Source organism: Melanerpes formicivorus, unplaced genomic scaffold, assembly GCF_026170545.1.
Source record: "Melanerpes formicivorus ecotype bairdi unplaced genomic scaffold, bMelFor1.0.p_v2 SCAF_37, whole genome shotgun sequence".
In the NCBI taxonomy this organism is placed as follows: domain Eukaryota; kingdom Metazoa; phylum Chordata; class Aves; order Piciformes; family Picidae; genus Melanerpes; species Melanerpes formicivorus.
In genome coordinates, this window is record NW_027142389.1 from 7,016,206 (window position 1) to 7,032,237 (window position 16,032).

Here is a 16,032-nt window from a genome sequence, read left to right on the forward strand (position 1 = left end):
ACCCAGCAAGGGTCCTGTCCTTGGACCCTTGGGTATCACTGGCCTGCAAGGCTTCCTTCTGCTCACACTGCCAGTGCATGCTGGAGCAGTCGCTGTCTGGCAGAGGGAAGCCAAACAGGGCAGCAGCATACAGGACGTGCAGGTAGTTGGCTTCAAACCTCCTGGCTGAGAACACTTGGCTGAGGCCAGGTAGGGCCTAGTCTACAAAACCCATCTGGAAGTGCTCTGTAGGCATCAAATGCATTCTTCAGAGGAAAGTGCAACCCCTCTCTTTTGAGAAGGAATTCATTACCTTCTGGTAGTTGATGATGCAATACATCTGTATGGACGAATTAGACCATCCTCCTTACTTTCTGGTGCCTAAAATTAGGTGAACTGAATGCCACCTACTTTAGAGCTAAAAGCCTAGCAATGTACTACTTCTAATGGCAATATTACTGACTGAATATTTGGCTGCAGACAGGTGATAGACAATGTTTTTATTCTATCTGATTCCCTTCCCAGGAACCTCAGAGTTACAATGGCTGCAGCATGTTAGCAAGTGCTACGTGATTCCCCCCCACAACATCACCATTCCAATGGCTCTGAGGTTATTTAATGTGAACACGAGAATGGGTTTGTGCAGCAGCATCGTGACTCATGAATGCCTCCTTTGTTACACAGGGTTATCTGCTGTGTTTGTCTCTCAGAATGAATAACATTTAAGATCAAAACAGCTATGCCAAATGTAGAGAGCAATTGTACAATACCTATGCTCAGACACAAGATTTATAATAAATAAGAAAGACTTGATCTAAATACAATTACACATGCAATTTTTGATGTGCCTGCTCTTCTGTAATAAAGATGCTTTAATTTAGGCCTTTTTTTATTTTTTAATGTCATTTACTGTTAGGATAGGCTGAATGATGAAGAAATGCCATCTATGAGCTGCAGCCCACCTTTGAGCAGGATTCTTCTGTCCCCACAAAAGAGAAGCACCAATCATTGTGTGCCTGCTGCTAGGAGCTGGAAGGCCCAGCCCTTGGGTTTAGCTGATATTTGTATTTATTTTGAGTTTTCTGATGTATTCACACTGTGTAATCAAATCATTGTTACTAGGCAAGCCCCCTGCCAGAACTCTGCTCTTGGAGTGATGGGTGAGGCATTGTAATAAAGAGACAGTCCAGACCTGGAAGGGTTAGGATTAAGGCCTTGAGTACTTGTGTCCTATCTTGTTGCTAGATATTGAATGGTCTCCAAAGGAGTATTTAAAGCCTCCACAATTCTGAGAGGAAGTTAATTATGAGATCAAATTCTGCAGCAGCTGCAGCTTTCGCTCCTTTGGCACATTGTCCTCTTCCAGCTTTTCTCTGGAGTTTTTTGGCACAGATTTCCAAGAGACGTTAGAGGGAGGGTTGAGGAAGCTTGATGTTCAGCTCCTGTGCTGAGGATGGTCTGAACCATCTCTGGGAATAAACTAACATCTCAGAAAGCCAAGAAGTACAATAGCCCCAAGAATCCGTTCCTCTGTTGCTGTGTGTCTGGGGGTGCAGAGGGTGCCGGGCTCCCACTGCCTGATGGCAACACAATTCCTGTTTCTAACTAGATTTATAATTTTAAAACGGAGACGTTTCTCTTATTGTATTTTAAAATATTTTTAAAGGTTGACTTCAGCAATCTGAGCTAAGGATGCATGTAAAACTATCATCATTGAATGAACTGATGTCACTTTTACCATCAGAGCCTTATGGGAGCTGCTGCAGACCTTACCCAAGCAGCAGCTAACTGCCACAGTGCAGGACCAGTCTCTGTGCCTTCCAAAACCTGATGATTTTGCTGCCTGACACCACTTCATCAGCCTCTGCTCAGAGTTTTTGCACTAACCACTCACTGCTTCCTTTTCACTGGGAGATCACAAACCAAGGCTGAGCTGTGGGTATGTAACTGTACCAGCTTGTTTTCCTGCACAGCAGAGGTGCCTGTCGAGTGTGCACTCCAGCATCTCCCTTCCTTCAGCCCTCTCCTGCTATCAGAGGTACAATAGCTGCACTCCAGCTCCAAGCTTGAGCTTCCTCTGGAAACAGTCCAAACAAGTGCTAGGGGAAAGAACTAACTTCCTGGCTGTCAGAGGTCCCTTGGCAGTGCTAAACTTTAATGGAGGAAGAGCTTCCTCTCTTTTTCCAGGCTGAGATGCCTACCTTATTTTGTCTGCTGTGACTGACAGGTCTGAAAATGAATGATTTTCCCCCGCTCGTGATGGATACCATTTCTAGACACACTGCAGCGTAATGGACAAATAACTTCTCTTAAAGACTTGTCATACAATTTGAAGGAAAAAAATTGTACCCCTGAGACAGACATTTCTATCTCTATCCTCTGGGAGTAATGAGCCCTTAGAGCAGAGTCTAAGGCTAAGAGTTGGCTCAAAATGATGTGCCCTTATCTTTTACAGATGAGACAGACCGCTCCTTGTGCAGACAATCAAAGAGCAGGCTGTAAAATCACAGGAAATGAAAAACAGCAACTGAAACCTCTCCTTTCCTTTGAAAAATATTTATTCCAGAAATTCTTTTTTCTTCCCTCTCCCCAAGGTGACCCCCTTATCAACACTGCAGTGACCAAGCTGAGTCCCAAAGGGTCATAACCTCCTGCCTGCACCAAGCGTCACGTTTGTGCTGTGACCTGAGAGGCTGGGAGGCAGTTCGCTGAGCTGAGAAAGTGGCAGGATGAGGAGGAGCCAGCTCCAGGGCATCAGGTGGAAACTGTGCAGAAGACAAAGAGTTATTCTAGGAGAAGACAAGGAGCTGAAGATGTCATGTGTGGCCTAATGAGCAGTGAAGTCATGATTGCATGTGGGGTGTGTTCACCTGGGCTCAGAAGGCACCATCAACAGTGTCTATAGTTGCAACACCTTTAATTTCTTTCAGCCAGGAGCTGCTTAGTTTCCTATCATCGACACAAGAGGTTGAATGGTTGCTGTGGGACTTTCTGTGCCCATAGCAAATGCTACTTTTTTCTCCTTGGGTCACAAAGCAAATCATTGGCCTGTGTAAAGCTGTTCATGGTGGGTTCTCAGAGGTCCTTCTTCTCCCTAGCACATATCATCTATAGTAAAGGATCTTTCATAAATCCTGAAAGCCCTGCTGGGGGAGGATGCCAGGGGCTGTTACTGTGGGATGATTGGGATGTGTCCAGAATTCTGCAGTCCTCAAGATTTCCACAGAGGAAAGGAGAACTTAGCAAACAGTTTAGAGCAGGTGACAAACAGTAGCAGGGAAGACATGAGCTGAGGAGAAAATACTGAAAAATAAAGGAAGGAGATTGGCATCTGTCAAATATCACAAAGTACATCAGATGTGAATCACATCAAAGAAAGTAATTTCTTTTAAATCTGCTTAATAATGCACACAGAGAACATGATCCCATGCAGCACTCACGTTATTTGTGTACAGGATGTTTGTGCTGACAACCCATCTCTTTACCTGTTTGCTTTAAAAATCACTAGGTGGAAATGATTGTTTTTTCTTCATTAACAAGAGGGACCTGGTTGTTTCTGAGCCTCTCAGGGTTTCTCAGCCTCATCTTGCTGAGAGCACAGAAAGATTGCTCTCTGGTGTGCTTCAGTTGCCTATGGGTGATGGCACAGAGGTGTGCCTGCAGCTGGGGGCAGTCTCCAGGGTGACTTGGGTCTGCAAAGCCATGTGGGCCTGAGGTTTTGTTTCTGTTTTGTGGGTACATTTCCTTGTCTGTACTCACAAAATCAACTACCATTCCTGAAAGCACTTTCAGATTTGAAAACAAACCTATGTGAAGGCCTGGGGTTTGGAAAAAACTTCACAAATCACATTTCATCTAGAAAGCTGCCTGCAACACAATAACAGATTTTAAGGTTAAAATATATAGCTAAAATCAAAGTTTCATTTGACTCAAAACAACATCTGCTGCTTATTCCAAGCAAACTGGAAAGAGATTGACCTAGAACTGATTATAAATTGCAGGCTCTCACCAAGCCTCAAAACAGTAACATTTTCTTTCCTCACAGCTCTAGAGAAGTTCTTCTGAACATTCCATATTAAAATCTCTGAGCTGTATGTGAAACCATATGACAAAATCCCTGAAGAAAAGTGAGGCTCTGAAGCCTCTAACTGCTTCATAGCTGACATTTCTCTGGAGGAAATAGGATTTTTACTTACTGGAAGAGTGTCTTTGATGAACAGGCTGTAATTAATAAAGTATAATAGTCTGGTTTGTTTTAAGCAGAGATCAGACTTACAAGACAGACCTACTCCTTGTCTAGCAGACATGAGCGGTCCCAGCACAGAAGACTGTGTTCTGTGTTTGATTATTTGACTCACAAGATTTTATACTTTTACAGAAGGAAAAAGAGCTCAAGCTTTTGCTTCCCTCACTCACTCTTTGGTCAAAACTCTTCTTCGTGCCAGTGAATCTGGCAGCAAAAAGGAATTGTGAGTGGATTACAGACAGCATCTTCCAGCCAGGGACCACGGTTACTCAGGATGTGTAAATCCCTGAGTGCCTACATTCCCCTCAAGGCTGCTTTATGCTGTTAACTGGGATGCAGGAAAGGGAAAGCCAAAGTTTTCAGCTTACTTGCAGGAAATCCAGCTGTGGCTCAGTACCAGGAGTGCTTCAAGTGCCTGGTAGTAGTGGAATCCAAGTACTTGGTTTCAAGGCTGTTTGCAGGCTTATAAAACTTGGCATTGAGTGTCTTTAGGAAGGGATCTGCTGTGAATCCAAGCTCCTGAATCCCAGTTTTTATTATTGCTTCTCAAATGACAGTGGAATTGCAGTCCACAAATGAAAGCATTGCCCAGGACCCTCATGAAAAGTCAGTGTTTATGGCCAGGATGGCATCCTGGGATGGGAGACTGAAGCATTTCTCCAGGCACAGAAGAGGCAGTGACCATTGCCATGGCACACACAGCAATTCCTCAACAGCACCCGCGAGGCAAAGTGCCTCGATGGCAACTGCAGTATCTCACACTGAACTGTTTGTAAACCTGTGAGGAATGTTTTCATTGTCTTCTTTTCTCATCTTCAGGCTGGAAAAGACATTCTTGCAAATGTAAACAGAAGCACCGAGCTTCAATAAATCTCTTTAGACAATCGATTCTTCTGAGCCTCCAGTAGCTTCAATGAGTTAACACAAATGCAAATCAGTTCTGATGGAGGACAAAGCCCCAGCTGCCCGTGGTTGCTCTGGTAACAAATTGCCTTTCTCCGCGAGTGTGTGCAGGCATGCATGAAGAGGAGAGGAGAGCTGTACGCAGCTCATAGCCAGCTGCGTGCTTGCACACCTCCCTCTACCTGTGCATCATCCCCTTGCTCAGATCTCTTCACCTGGAATGTTAGCCGTGGATCAGGCTGGGTTTTCCTCTTTACATTTCATTGAGCGTCCTCGTAAAGGGAATCATAGTATCTCATAGGATCACAGTATGTTAGGGGTTGGAAGGGACCTTCAAAGATCATCAAGTCCAACCCCCTGCCAGAGCAGGAGCATAGAATCCAGCACAGGTCACACCGGAACACATCCAGATGGATCTCAAAAACCTCCAGAGAAGGAGACTCCACAACCTCTCTGGGCAGCCTGCTCCAGGGCTCTTTGACCCTCACAGTGAAGAAGTTCTTTCTGATGTTGAGGTGGAACCTCCTGTGCTAGAGTTTATATCTATTGCCCCTTATCCTGTGATGAAGTGCAACTGAGCAGAGCCTGTCTCCTCCCTCTTGACCCCCAGCCCTCAGGTATTTATAAACACTGGTTAAAAAAAAAAATCGCTTTTGCAGATTTTTTTGGTCGTTAAAACTTGTTATCTTGATCTGAAAAGCACAGATTTTCCCAGCAAGCAAAATGATACCGATGGAAAGATTTCTTTGTACTAACCACCACTGTGCTTTGGTTTATGAAGTGTTGGTGGGTTTGTCATTTTAGCCCCTTTTTCCCCTCTAACCCAGAGCACCTGGGCTCTTTTGGAGTCTCCTCCCACCCCAGGTGTGGCCACTTTGCCCTTCCCACCCACTCCCCTATTTAATGCTTCCCAGGGAGGGCAGAAGCCCCAAGCTTAGCCCATCTGGGCTGGAGGATCCTCCTCTCATCTCTGGTGAGTACCCATGGAGTTCCCCATGGTGTGCACTGGGTGATGGTGGTGGTGACAACAAAGGCCGGGGGGCCTGGTGGCCCCCCGGCTGTTAGGAACATAATTGATGCCTATTCCAATCCTTTCCACGGGTGCTGGCTGAGGCTGATTACCATACAGAGGGCTGAGCTCCTTTGTGTGGTGTCTTGCCCCTGGTTCTGGGATGGGTGCAGGAAAGGTGTGGTGGAGGAGCAGAAGCTGTTGAGGCAGGGGGGAAGATGGTGTAGAGGCAGCAGGAGTTGCTTTGGGAAGATAAAGTGGGGGGTCAGCAGGTTTAGGCAGGGGGGAGGATGGTATAGAGGCAGCAGGAGCTGCTTTGGGAAGATAAAGTGGGGGCTAGGGGGTCAGCAGGTTTTGTTGTTGCTCCTCCTTGTTTTCCTGCACCCTAGGATAGGGAGCCCAAGGCAGTGGTGGAGTCCTCCCTCCCCGGAGGGACTGAAAAGCCCTGGAGATGTGGTGTTGAGGACCAAAGGTTTTTTGGAGACCTGGCAGTGCTGCCCTGGAGCTGATGCTCCCCAGGGAAGGAATGCTTCCCTGGAGTGACATTTTTATGTCGAAATTATCTTCTGTTGCATTTGAAAAGCAACCTAATGAAGGTGGGCTTCCTGCAAGCTATTTCAATCTCAGCTCCCAGTGGAATCATGGAGCATTTAGACAAATAATGAATTACATCCTATATAATCTTTATTGCTGCATTTGAGAATGAATAATAGATTCAGTTTGGGTGGAAATCACATATCCCTAAGGTACAATTCATTTCCACAGATTAGATTGGTCCCTCACATACAAGATTATTAAGCAGGAGGAAGAAAGTGATTGGGTTCCCTGTGGCCCCTAGGAACAGTATTTTCCCCTCACATCTCAGCTGTAAATGCTGCCTGACTCCAGGCAGAGCTGGTAAATAGTTTAAGGAAGGGTGCAGTTGCCTGGGCTTACCCATAGCCCTGGTTTCTCACCCTGGCCTCCTGCTCTGTTGTGAGTGCCTGGCTGGTGCACAGCTCCAAGTGAGACACGGCTGCAGCGCTGGGATTTTCTGCTTCCTTAGCTCTTGGGAGCCTTACTCATCTTTTAGTTGTTTCAAGCCCTGGCTCTGGATGTGTTTGGTTTGGGACTTCTTTTCTCCTGCTTGATGTTCTGAACCTACCATCCCTTTCAGGACTAGAAAGAACAGGAATCATCCTGCCCAGCACATGTTGTCAACAGGAGGAGCTTCAGAGTGCGGAGGACACTGAATCCACCCTGCTGAAGCTGCTAAGGGCAAGATTCCAGAGTGCATCACTGGGAGAAGGCAGCTCCCTATTTACTGTGGAGAAGCTGCTGCTCTGAGTGCTTTCATCTTCCCATGTCTTGGCAGAAGCTGAACACCTTTGAATGTCACTCTGGAAAGCAAGCAATAAACATGAGCTGCAAGTCAGGCAGTGACTCAGGAGCCTGTTTGGTCTCAAGATGTTTCAAGAATGCTGTCCTTCAAATAGGTCCAGAATTTCAAGGAAGTCAGTAGCTAGCAAAGAACTACTGGGGTGCTGGGTGCTTTGTTTGCTTTAGATCAGAACATTTCTGATGTGATTTAAAACAGGTCCTTAAAAACTGTGTTCTCTATGCTTGGTTGAGCTATCAGCTGTTGAAGAAGTCAGCTAGAAATAGGACAGGCAGAGGCTGTTGAAGCTGATGATACTGGCACTAGTCACCAAGTCTTTGAGGTGGGTGGGCCTTAAACCGTCAAGATGTGCTTAAAAATGAGCTCCGTTTACATTACAAATGCAGCTATCTGAAGTCAGGTGAATGTCTGGCCAGAGAACTTGCCCAGCAGCCTGGGAAAATCATTGGGCAGCAATGCATAAATGTTTACATTCTTTGGGTGTATGCCTCTGAGCTCTTTCTCCCATGGAAACCACTTCCTGAATCACAATGTTTTCTCTACAGCTAGATCAGAAGCTTTTCACTTGGAGTTTTCTAGTACTGAATCCAGATTCTTCGCAGTGTTTGTGAAATAAATAAATGCTGTGTTTTAACCTGACACTTTTGTGGCTTCACTCAAATTAGAATATAAGAAATTCTGGAATTCGGGGTGGGGGGGGGCGGGGGGAAGGAAGGGAAAGGCAAAGCAAAAAAAATGGTGGGGGAAGAGAATCCAGATTGTCCTTATCTTGCTACAACTGACTGCAGAAGTCAAGGCAGTCTGAGCAGTATAATGAAAAGATGAATCAGAGCCAGGGCTTTTCTCCATTGCAAATTTAATGTTAGGGAAAAGGCTATTCAAGTATAATATCCATGCTGCAGGGCTTACCAGAAAATGACTCATGATAAACAGAGTGTGTTTGGTGAAATGGCATTAGAAAATAAATTTAACTTCTCTCTCAGACTCCCTCAGTATTTCAGGGTATAACTTAAGAACACATCCTTCACTGTCTTCAATAATTCTTCTTTGGAAGCGGGGATTTGGAACTTTAATACATAAACTTCCATACATAAAGTTGTGAGGGAAACTTGAAGCCAAAATGAATGTTTCTGACTACAGGAGTAAGGTAGCATAAGGAGAGGCATGTTTCCCTTTCTCCAGCTGCCTTTGGGTTAGGCAATTGAAGTGACATGGAGGAGTTTTTAGCCTTTTAGGCACCAAATTTGATTTACAGGCTATTAACTGTGTCAGTCTTCCCCTCTTACAAATGTCTATTTGCTTCTGTGTAGACACAACTTTATTGGCTTAAGCCTGTGCAGGCTCTTGGAGATAATTTTTTTTCTTTTAGGTGGCAATTTAACTTTAGCCTTACAAAGAAGGTAACAGGGAGGTCTGATTGTGAGATCAGTTTGTCCTGGACAAGCCAAGTGGTAACAAGGAAAAAAAATCTGCTATCAGATCACCCCCCCAAACTCTGCTTGGCAGTGAGTGGCACAGTTCAGCTCTGCCTGAGTGTTTGAGGGTGACAGCTTCTGGTTTCTAGTGAGCTGTGAGCTCTCTTATGATACTCAGCTAAAGCAGGTAGTAAAAACTTCTGCTTTCCAAAGCTACTGTATCAGGTAGCTGGTTTTGTACTTGCAGCCCTGAGAATGTGGATCTCCAGGATTTAGAGCTTAGTGCTTTTATTAAGCCTCTGCCGTGATTTAAAAGGGAAAGACTTAGGAAAAACTGTTGGAGACACCTCCACAAGCAAAGTACACTGAAATCAATACACATTCAACTCATGTCAGCTAAGCAGCAGTAACCATTCTCTTGCTACCATCACTGATACATTTCAGAAATGTTTTAAGCTTCCTCCTCCCTTTTCTTTCTTTTTTTCTCTTTTAAATGCCCAATTTATTACCTTTGAAAATGAAATGTTCATCAGCACTGTGTAGTCACAGATCAATTGGTACATTCAGGTGAAGTGCTGGAGCAGTGGGAAGGAAAATCAATCAGTGCAACAAGTTGCAGAGGTCACTCCATCACTCCCCTACCAGAAGTCACTGTCCCATGTAATGTGCTGAAGAAGCATTTAAGCCGAAGCTAATTTCTCTTAAGGTCGCATCCTTTCTTCCAGCAGCACTGTGGGAAAACTCAACAGCGACAGCAGCGCCACACAGAGGTGTGAGCTGATAGAAAAAGTAAGCCAGAGTGCTGCTGCTGTTCGTACCTCCCTGCTGACCATAACCCTGGGTCATCTCTGGAGCCATCTGAGTGGCACAGTCAGCCTTGGTGTTGGCTTTGATTCCCCATGGGAACTACACAGATTTGATAGAATGAGCACACAGCAAGAGAAGACATTTCCATGACATCCTCTAGCAGCAACCAAACTGCTTTTCATTCTTCAACTCAAAACATGTCTCTAGACTGTGCTGCTCTGACCAGGATCATTATTAGTCCAAGAAGTGTCATTGAGAGCATGAATTGACTACAGGCAGTAGTACATGCAGTACGTGCAGTACCTTCAGTACTTTGTAGTTACTCTTCATTTGGATGTTTAAAGCATCATCCCTTTGCTGGAGATTCAGTGCTGACTGATCCCGCAAACTTAGCTCTCAGTTCTGTGCCTGTACCAGCAGGTCTTCAGCTGACCCAACCGCTCTCCTCAATCCAATCACAAGTCCTCTTGATTTCTGAAAGCATTCCATGTGTCTTGGAACAGAGAGCCTCTGGCTCCTGGAGCCCTGTGTAAGACACTAAAGCAGAACTGGATCCTTTGCGGTCAGACTTTGGTTCTTGTTGTGATTCTCCTTCTCACCAACACTGTGCCAGCTCAGTGCCACAAGGGCAGAGCTGCGAGGAGCAAGGTTGTCATGGATCACACCACAGGGATTGCTTCCATTCTGTAACAGCAGCATTGCTCTCATATGCTCTCAGGAAAATCTATCTGGAGGTGTTAAACAGATGCCTAATGGAAAAAAGTGCTGAAATAACCGATTTCTACATTCAGATCTGAACTTTTGTAGTTGTAGAAAACCTGTAGTGCAGCTTAATGCAACCTTAGCATCCTCAGGGGTCATTATCTGACTGGAATTGCAGAGTGAATTCTGTGTAATTATAACACTGTCCAATGCAGCACTGAAAACCTACAGTTTATGTCAGCACTATAAATGACCTGAGATGAAAGGGAACAAACCATGACTGTATTCCATTCCTTCAGGAACATAAGAAACCAAACAGGTTAAGTTTTGCTCCCTATTTCAGGTTTGAAAAGCTACCCACTAACACTTCAAAAGCAACTCTTGTCACCTAGTTTCCACTATTAAAACTTCCTGAAATCACTCCTTACTCCAAGTCCTGCCACAGACACTTTGAAGAATGGATGGTTTGTTCTCTTTTAAAGGACATTAACTAGTTTCTAAGTGGTAAGAAGTGCCTAGGTAAGGTAAAGATGTCCCACAGCTGTAATATACTGATCAGCACAGCTGACAGGATGGCTTCTAACCACATACCTCTGAATCCTACCTCAGTTGCAGAGTGCTGTGTGAAGAGTGAAGTGCACATTTCAGTGCTTGGTACACTTCCTGACAGAAACATCCCTTTTAAGTTACTTAATTCATACACTGATCAAACAATTATTTTACTTCAGTTTAAAAATCAGAGAGGTACTAATCAAAAGTATTTAGTTAATAAAAGAGAAGACAAAAGCCACTGGCATGATAACATGGTGAAAGGACTCTGTGAAAGTTGTAAGACTCTTGGAAAGGAAGTCCAATGTTTGATGTATTTTTTAGAAAACACCTCTCTTGATTTCAGTCAATATTAATCTCTAATTGATGCAATAAATGCTGGTGCTGTTCTCTTTGAAATGAATGGACACCAAAATGTTCAAAAGGAATCCTTTATACACATCACATGTGGCCACATCAGAAACCTAAAGTACATCAGAGTGAGAACATTAACAGTGGTCTGAAACAGAGGCCTTGATCTGTAGGCAATGAATGTAGACCAAGGAGCAACAGAAAATCCTGCCCAAGTGACTTCCTTTTGGAAACAGTCAATGAAATAACAAAATGAGAGTGTTCTCTGGAAAATAATTTGGAAATCCTTTAAATTATATATATATATATATATATATATATATATATATATATATATGTATATATATATATATATATATTTAATTTAACTTCTCTAACCACTAAACTTCTGGTCCAGCAGTATCACAATGTGTCTCAAAACACACAAGAGGAGTCCTTGCTGTAGACGATGGCAACAACCAAACACACGGGAGTAGGGACACACTCAAGATCTCTGTTTCCTGAGGGGACTGCTGATTGAGAGGGCCTCAGCAGGAGCCAGGCTGTACAGCCTTGGGTTTCAGAGTTCTGAAAGCTAAAAGGTTTCTCTAGGCAATGTAATTCACTACTCAGCCTCTCAAAATGAATCCTAAGAGTTTTACTAACACTCCCTAACAGGAGTCAAGGAGTGGTAAAATCCCATGTCCCAGCATAGTCAGGTCATTCTGAACTCATGCACCAAAAGGCTATGCTCTAAAATATCATCAGCTCCTCTGAGAGATGGCCACAGGGAATGGCTGCTTCAGGAAGTCAGAGCAGCAGAGCACTGCAAGGCTTTACAGATGGGTGTCTACATGTCTGTGCTATGTGCAGAGGAGCAAAATCACAGCACTGTAGCTTGCTACTATTGCTATGCACAGAGGAGATGTCTAGCTGGTCACAGTACAAGGTTTTGAAGGCATGAAACAGTACAGGACTGACTTTCATCCATTTTAACTCACCGTCAATTGCTCAGGTTACATCAACCAGGTAGCTCTTTATCAGAAGGAATGATACTGGATCATCTTTTTCTGTCCCTAAAATATCAACAACCCAAAACTGAAGCTTGATCTCTTAGCTCCTAATTTTCTGATGCTCTTCATTCCACACAAAACTCTGGAGCCCATTTGCCATTTATCCAGGACCACTCTGTAATGAAGGAGGGGCAGGGTGTTCTTTACAGAGTACACAAGGGAATTGTCCCATAATGTCCTCTTCTTTCCTCTGGGCCTTCCATTTTTATAACTGTTAGAAACTATTCAGTCTTGGAATTGCTTCTCTTCAATGCTACCTCTTTCTCAAAGACATCACGAGGAATCATGAAACAAATCTCTTTCAGCTGCATTCAAAACAGCTTTGACTTTCTTTTTCTTGCTTCCCATCTCACAAAGGCATTAGGGAAAGTCAGGCAAAGCTGGATAATTCCAAATATTCTGAAGGAAACTGAGGGTGAATTTTTTCCAGCCTTTATTCTGAACTTGCCTATTTTAGTTGTTCAGCAACGCTCCCAGCAGTTCAGGCACTTCTTCTCTCCACCTGCCACTGCTGGTGCACAGACTGCTGCCCGTCCCCAGCAGCTCAGTGCTTCTGCAACTTTCCATTTCAACTTCTTTAGAGACAGGCTATTCTCCATCCTCTTGACACCAACACACTTCACACTTTCAGGAAGTTATCTTGGCAATTTCTTTCCTACACAGGCAGAAAAATGAAGACAACAATGTTAGAGAGGTTTAAGCAAGGCATTTCATTTGTTCAGGATGGGAAGTACTTTGTGGAAAACAGCCTTCACTTTCCTGGCTGCTCCATATCCAGAAGAGGGAGATGCATTGAGGCTCTGCAGCAGGTCTAAATTCTTTCACTGAATCAGATCCTCTAAAATACAAACACCAACACTCACCCAAACAGCCACCACCATGGAGATGCTTAATACCAGCAAATGATGAATTTCTCAGGATGAGAGCTCTCATCTAGCCATCTCCAACAGCTGATGGTGTCTCAGAAAATTTCCTCACTACTGCACAAGTGTGGTTTGGAGTCCCACAACCACAGTAAATGGGTCTGATGCTAGATGGAGCCAAGGACACCTTGCTTAGATACTCAGAGCCAACTCATGAAGGACTATTAGGCTGCATGCTGTCTAACAACAAGCATCTCTGTGGTAACTCTTGATGCTTTTCCAAGGAGAATCCCCCAGGCCAAGCCAGTTTTCTGTGTATCACCTTGTATGGTGCACAAGTCTGTTGAATGGAATGCAGAATAGACTCCAGTGAAGCCAGTTGTTTCTGAGGCTACAACTAGGGTTACACTTCAGCTTGGCGTTTTTTGTGCAATTCAAAGAGAAGCTTCAATTACTACGATGACTCCCACATTCGAGGGTTTGCAGCAATCTCTGCTTTCATCAAGATTGTGTAACTGTAGCATATCATAGGAAACTGCCTGTAGATTCTAGAAGCCAAACAACAGGCTCCAGAGTTTCACACTGGTCACCAACAAATCCATAGTGTTCAGCTCCCAGCGAGTCAGTGAAAGGCTATGAGATGAAGAAATTCCTATTCAAAAAGGTTTATGTCCTTTTCTTGTGCTTGATTCTGGTGACACTGACCTACATTACATGCTTGCTAGTTTGCTTTTACAAACTCCCTTCATGTTTAGAGAACACTCTTTTTGGTCAGGAAGGCTGCAATGTTCAAGTGGTGGCTTTATCAACTACAGCATACGTGCTGGCTTGGCCTCCTTTTTCCTTAGTGGAATCCCCCTGCAAACACTCCAAGCTTAACCCAATTTACCATTGCCTGCTTGAGTTCCTATGGCACAATTCCTCTTTGCCTCCTTCCTGTGTATTGTTTGCTGCCCTGCTGAGGCCACATCTGGAGCATTGTGTCAGTTCTCTCCAAAACTGCCCTTAGTCACCAAGAGCACTTCCATTCACAATGCTGTGACCACTTCAGGCTGTGAAGGTTCTGTTGCACACTGCTGTAGCATCTCACATCTGGTACTTAGCTACTTGATTTGGCACAAGAGCCTCCAGCTCATGCTTTGTCAAGGAGTTTTGTCTAGTACAGCCTGCTAGGTTAATGCTATGTTGAGCTATTAGGAAAGTCACTTCTAAGCCTTTAAAAACAAACAAACAAATGACAAATAAAACAAAACCCCCCACCCCCCTGATTTGACTAACTGCTGAAAGACCAAGAGCAAAATAGTTGCTGATGGCACTGTTCAAAATGCACTCAGATTATAGACATATGAACTGCTATCAAAGAAACCAGAACTTACTCACTTAAGTGGAGAGCTTCTCTAAATGTCAGAGAAACTGCTGCAGATGTCAAACCAACTTCCTGATTCACTTCAAAAAGCTTCACAAGAAGATCCTTCACTCTCTTTTTGTTTGACCTTTGAAAACTTCTGGCTTCCTTTTTTTCCTGATTCCTCACTTCCCCTTCATCTTTTCTTTTTGAGGGAAACAATGAAAGAGAAAAAATACTTTCCCTGAGGACAGCAGATGGAGACATGAAGCCCCTTGATTTCACTTGAGTATGACTCTGGGAGAGGATTATAGACTTGGTCAAGAGGGAAACATTGTGGAAGACTATCAAGCCTGTCCATGTTGCACGTTAAAAGACTCTTCTCTCCCCTTGCCTCTGCTCATCCTTCCAGCCATTGGTGGCTTGACGGATAATTTTCAACCCATGACAGACTTTAATTTGAAATACTCATTTGAGAAATCAATACAAACTTTTTGTATCAGAATAATTTTCTACAAAACATCAAAGAGTTTCTGCCAGGTATTCTGACACACAGAGTTTCCCTTGCAGACTGTAAGTTAATGTGATTGACAGTGCTTTGATTTTAAATCACATCATCCTATCCAGACAGCTGGGAAAAGAATTCTCTCACCTAAGAGCAGTACTCCAGTATCTGAAGCTGATCTGAATTGGATGAGAGGCTTTCATTCTTATTTGTCCCAACACTTTACTATGTTTGCAAGAAAAGACCAAGACAAAGACCTGTCCCTAGAACCACTACTTTTCATTCCATTTATTCCAGTATTCTTAAGCCACACTAAGGTAACTGGCAACCCTGTCTTTTGTTACTTCAACCTATTAATAAGCCCAAAGTGTGAATGTTTCATAATGGCACAGGTTTTGTATTCTGAAAGCAAGAAAATAACCCTTCAGAACACTGGCAGGTTGATGAAGCGGTGTTGAGCTTCCATTGACTGCAGGCAAAGCTTCAGAAAGAGAAACCATGAGGTCTTTCAGAACGAATGCAAAGAATCACAAGGGCAGTGAGCAGGGACAGCTTCTGTAAGGGTCCATCCCTGCCTGCATCCCTTGCTCTGTGCCCTGCTTCAGAGCTGCAGCAGCCTCACCCATTCAGAATCCCCAAATCAGAAACCCAGGTGGTCCATAATCCTGATACTTGAACTTGTGTTACTGATGCAATTCTCTTCATTTCCAGCTAAAGCAAGTGCTGGCAAAATCAGCTGTCCCAGAGGTGGGCACAGGCTAGTTGAAACATCCATCTTCAGTCTGGTGGACTTCATACTAGGGAGTGAAAAGTTCTTCCCCATTTCCCTAGCAGCACTCCAGTTCAGCCTGGCTAGGTGAATTCCTAGAAAGCCTTGGCTCTCACTTTAGAATTTTTTATTGTCTAGTACTGATGTTTTATGAAGTAC

General features: G+C 44.0%; 1 long non-coding RNA gene across 1 annotated transcript; it reads left to right on the forward strand.

Annotated features, from left to right (window-relative positions):
- Positions 1-1,917: 1,917 nt before the first annotated feature.
- LOC137450779 (uncharacterized) lies at positions 1,918-8,154 on the forward strand. Its single transcript, XR_010989634.1, has 2 exons — positions 1,918-6,101; positions 7,294-8,154. It is a non-coding gene; the product is annotated as an uncharacterized lncRNA (long non-coding RNA).
- The last annotated feature ends 7,878 nt before the right edge of the window (positions 8,155-16,032 follow it).